The sequence below is a fragment of the Elephantulus edwardii genome, unplaced genomic scaffold, assembly GCF_000299155.1.
Source record: "Elephantulus edwardii isolate Elephantulus edwardi_28Jun2011 unplaced genomic scaffold, EleEdw1.0 scaffold00147, whole genome shotgun sequence".
Taxonomy (NCBI): domain Eukaryota; kingdom Metazoa; phylum Chordata; class Mammalia; order Macroscelidea; family Macroscelididae; genus Elephantulus; species Elephantulus edwardii.
This window is the reverse complement of record NW_006399897.1, coordinates 6,258,157-6,263,346: the sequence shown is the minus strand read 5'-3', so window position 1 is coordinate 6,263,346 and position 5,190 is coordinate 6,258,157. Positions and strand designations below refer to the sequence as shown.

Here is a 5,190-nt window from a genome sequence, read left to right as displayed (position 1 = left end):
CCATGCCAGTCCATCTCATCTCTCCAATGCCTAATATGTCAATATTTATGCGTTCCATTTCTTTCTTAACAATTTCTAATTTTCCTACATTCATGGTTCTTACATTCCATGTTCCAATTACTAGTGTCTGCTTGCAACTGTTCCTCTTCCTTTGTATTTCCATGCTTGACAGCTCTACCTAGGTTGCCCTTTCTGTTCGTCTATGTGTGTTATGTTGTACTGGGCCTTCGCCTGACATACTTTGGACGTGTTGTAAGGAGAGACAGGTCTTTGGAGAGGGACATCATGCTGGGCAGAGTGGAGGGACAGCGCAGGAGGGGAAGACCCTCTATGAGGTGGACTGATTCAGTGACTGGGGTAATCGGGATGGGTGTGTCACAGGCAGTGAGATTGGCACAGGATAGAGCAGTGTTTAGGGCTGTCGTACATAGGGTCGCTATGAGTTTCAGACGACTCGACGGCACATAACAACAACAACAACACAATTTCTTAGGTAAATATTTTGAGTTGTGAAAACGAAAGGTTTCTTTGCGTGATTTATCCTAACCAGAGATTCACTTGTTTGGCTAGCTCAGTGGGTAAAAGCATAAGATTCTTAGCCTAACTGGAGAAACAAAACCAAATTGAAATAGATGTTACCAACTTATAAATTCAAATCAGAGTACGTAAGGGCCGTGGAAAGCATTGTTGCTGCTGTTGCTGTTGCTGCTGTGACTAGATGTATCTCTCTAAGCATGATCATCAATAAGATCTAATCATTAAGCTCTGCATTTTCAGGGTCAACACTCCTGGTTTCAAAATTATCCATTTTGTTCAAGCTTGAGACATTTTAATTGTAGCCTGTGATTCAGGAAACAAAGCCTTCTTTAATTTAATTGAGTAATTAAGAGAATAGTGTAGTATGTTTGATTGATTTCTGACTGCAGAAGTTGGAAATGTTCTATTTTCTCCTCTTAGGCTCTAGTTGTCAGTGCATATATCTGAATGATAGTGGTATTCACTGGACTTACTTGTATGCTTATAGATATTATCCTGTCACTCACCACATTGCATTTCATGATGGATCTGGAAATGACTTTTTTAATTATGAAACCAACCCCATTTTTTTCTCACGTTTTCATCCCTGGCATAGTGGATCATATGATCATGATTCAAAATGTCCCATGCCAAGCCATCTCACTTCACCAATACCTAGTATGTCAATATTTATGCATTCCATTTGTTTTTTAACAATGTCCAGTCTTCCTACATTCATGCTTCTTACAGTCCACGTTCCAATCACTAGTGTCTACTTACAGCTGTTCCTCCTTTGTCTTTCCATATCTGAGATCTCAGCCTAAATTGCCATTTCTGCTAGGTTTATTTGTGTACTAAATTAGAACTTTTTCAGTAGGCACTATTTTTATTGCCTATTGGTATCTCTTGTGGGCCGAAAAGCTTTGGGACAAAGAAGGAACTGCTTCTTCTAAAATAAAAATTAAAAACTTAAAAAAAATTAATTACTTGAGCATCCAATGGAACACAGATCTACTCTGACACATGGGAATGACCTTGAATCAGAATCAACTCAAAGTTGGGCTCTCCCACCCACCATTTTTATTTGTTTTTGTTTGCTTGTCTGTTTATGTTAGTAATGAATGACTTTGGCAGAGATTGACCTTTGGATTTGTTGGAGCATTTAGAGTGTTCTTATTTATGGTGTGAAATGAGCAAATTGTGCATGTGTCAAGACGGAGGACCTGTAGTAGCAAACTGAGGCAAATTGCTATGTCTGAAATGATGTTTAAAGATTGTTCTGAGGGAACATTTGAACTCGTCTTCTTCTCCATCTCCCCATAAACAAAAATTTTTGAAACAAAAAATGGAAAATTGAATCTCTGATGAGAGATTCTGCCTTTAAGAATGGCGTTATAGTTACTCAAAGTCAGTTCAGTTAGAGGTCTTTTCTTTCCCTCTACTAGTCTAGGTTGACAAGCATATAATTCCAAAACTAAAGCTTGGTTTTTACACTCGTGTGAAAAACAAATATTCAAAGAATCATGCACAAAACATCTGAAGCCACAGCTGTAAAAGAGTTTGCAGAAGACAAGCACATGGTGGTGGCCATCAGATCGTTTCCATCTCAACAGTGTTCTTATTTCCAACAGAAGGAACCCTGCCCAGTGGGGTGTCGTCCTCAAGCTCGGCACTGCTCTAGTCCATTATTGTGGTCAGAGCCCTTCCTTCTCATTCAGCATCTTCTGCTTTTTTCACTTACTCCAAGTTTGGCCAAGCTTGATGTTCTTTTCTAGGGACCAACTATATGACACATAATTGCGCTGTCCTCACTTGAAAGGAATATTGTGGCTTCACTTCATCCACGGCTGGCATATATGATGGAGAAATGACCCGACCACAAACATCAAAGAAGCTCATCTGAGAAGATAACTAAGAGGAAGAATTTTTGGCAATAATAATATTATGTGTAAAGACCATGAGGGGAGAGGCCATAAGCTGGTTTTGAGGAAGTGAAAGAAGGCCAGTGTGCTAATAGTTCCCCTGGAGAAAGTGAGCCTGGTAGAGATAGAGGATCAGGGTAAGCAAAGGTTTAGACCATGTGCTAAATTGAATTTTTTTGTTCAGTAAGTGTCCTTTAATCCTGGAGTATTCTCCCCTTTTCTTATTATTTTTTAAAATTTTTATATTATTATTTACTACTATTTTAGTGAAAGTTTACAGAAAAAAAGGAGCTCTAATTTATACATTAAACACCCTTTCCACCCTCCCCTCTCCCAGTTCACTTTGTAATACGTATCTTGTTCCAGATTTTCAATTGACATACCCACACTATCTAATCACCCATTCCCTTCAGATAGCCTCTCCCTTCTTCCGTTTCAATGTGACTAAATATCTCAGCCACAAAAGGACAAATACTGCATAGGATCACTGCTATAAAAATAGAATGGACACTGGAAAGGGAAAGCATAGAAAGAATGGATATATAATTAACACTTTATTTTTAATAGACTAAGGAAACTGACTCGTATTTATACCCAAGCCTTTTGGAACTGATGCAATGAATAATAATAACTCTACTAACTCATCTACCAACCTACTGCTACTAAACAAAACAAACAAAAGCCCAGATTCACTGCTACACAAACATCTATCGAGTTTCTGAGGCTGTGTATCTTTATCAGAAGTGGTGGCCCGATCTTTCTCCACCAGAACAGCAGGTATATTCAAGCTGTAAAGCTATCCTTTATTAGCCCAACCCATAAATACACTATATGATCATGAAAATCTAAATCAAATCCACTTACAAAGTGTGGATTCTGACTCCTGGGACCTTGTTATACAAAGTAGAATGGTCCTATAGGATTTCTGAACTTTAAAAAATCTTTTACAGAAGCAGACACACCCTTCTTTGTCCAGTGAAGATGCTGGTGAGTTCAAACCATTTACCTTTTTTGTTAAACGGTCAAGTACTCTAATCACTATGCCACCAGAACCCACTTTTGTAACCATGGATTATTTCCATCCTCATATGACTGTCAAAAGTAGATTAGTCACCAATCCAAATTCTTATGACATCACTTTTTCCTATTATTTAAACCATAGTAAGCAGGTAAAATTGTGGCCATATATGTTTTTTAACCTTCACATTCTCTCGCTCTCTTCTAATATTTCCATATATGGAATCTCAAGTCTTTCAAATTTTGTAAGAACAAGTCTCATTAAAAAGAAAAATAAACCTAACTAAAATTAATTTATGCCTATTTTATAGATAAGCAAATTAAATACTAAAGGAGTCAACCAATAAATCTTAGTCAAAGTCTAATTTTCTGTTGTGTTTTGTTTTTGCAATCAGTCCTTTCCCCAAACCCCTCAAAGAAGTTGTCATTAATTATTTCTGTATGTTCTACGTGTGCATTTTGCTACAGTTAACGTTTGTGCTAATGGAATAAAGGTACCAGGTCTTTAAAAATACAAGGTGATTTATTTAACATCATGTATTTCCATCCATTGAGACTTCAGGTCAAATGCTGTAGTATCTTGACTTATCTGCTTCAAACAGCCTACATGATTTGAGGTAAAGGCTCAAAATACATTTCACCTTGAATTACTTATCCAGGAGTTATTTTGTGCTGTATACAATTTTCCAGATGATTCTTTACCTGACCCATTCATTGTCACTTCCAATTTGTCCAGCTTTGTTGAGCCTTAGCTTACAAAAATCTCTTTACCACGAAGATTTTTTTCAACTCATATAAAATTGAAATGTTTATATCATCTCCTATACATATGGTTGATCATAAAAAGATTAAACTATTATAGTAAAACCATGGTTAAGAAAGCATTATGAACAATTATTAATATTACAAAATAGTAGATGATCATTGATTATTTAAAATTCCAATGACATATTCAAATTTAGTCATATTTGTTCTCATTGTCCTTAGTAATAGATTGTTCTGATTTTCATAATTATTCTACATATTAATATTACTGTGAAATTACAACAGCTGTCTCTTTATAGTTGCAGCTGTTTTGCCCTGAAAGAACATGAAATTGTAAAGATTATTTTTCTAACTTTGGTTTATATGCTTTGAATATAAATCAGTAAGAAATATTCATGTGTATGTATATATTTTTTCCCTTGCAATTCCCTGAAGTTCACCCATTAGCAAAGACTTATGGGTTAATATTCTATTATCATCTTTCATTCTGTTTACTTCTAAGGAAAACTTTGAATTGCAGATGATGTTCATGTGAAAAAATGATAGTACAGCAAGTTAGACAATTAAAAACTAGCCAGTTATGTAAATAATGTGCAATTTCATCTCTAGGACAATGAGTAGGTTATTATAGTAAGTCCTCAAGGTCAGCAAGGCTTCTCTGAAGAAGTGGCCCATGAATTGAGATTTTATGAAATGAAAATACTAAGGAATCAACATTCCAGAAGATAGCACGAGAAAACCCATAGAGGAGAGTAGGTAACTGAGGGTTTAGGCTATCATTCTTTGATACTACTTCTAGTGCTATCAGTCTTTACTAGAAGAACAAATTTAAAACAGGCTTGCCCAACTATCAATATTGTTGTTGTTGTTGTTGTTATGTGCCATCGAGTCATTTCCGACTCATAGCGACCCTATGCACAACAGCTCTAAACCCTGCTCTATCCTGCGCCAACCGCACCGCCTCTGACAC

The 5,190-nt window shown here is 36.4% G+C and overlaps 1 protein-coding gene across 1 annotated transcript in view; it reads left to right on the top strand.

The window, feature by feature from the left end:
* The window catches only part of FAM155A (family with sequence similarity 155, member A), a 907,798-nt gene that overhangs the window by 483,526 nt on the left and 419,082 nt on the right, over positions 1–5,190 (top strand). The window lies entirely within an intron of this gene.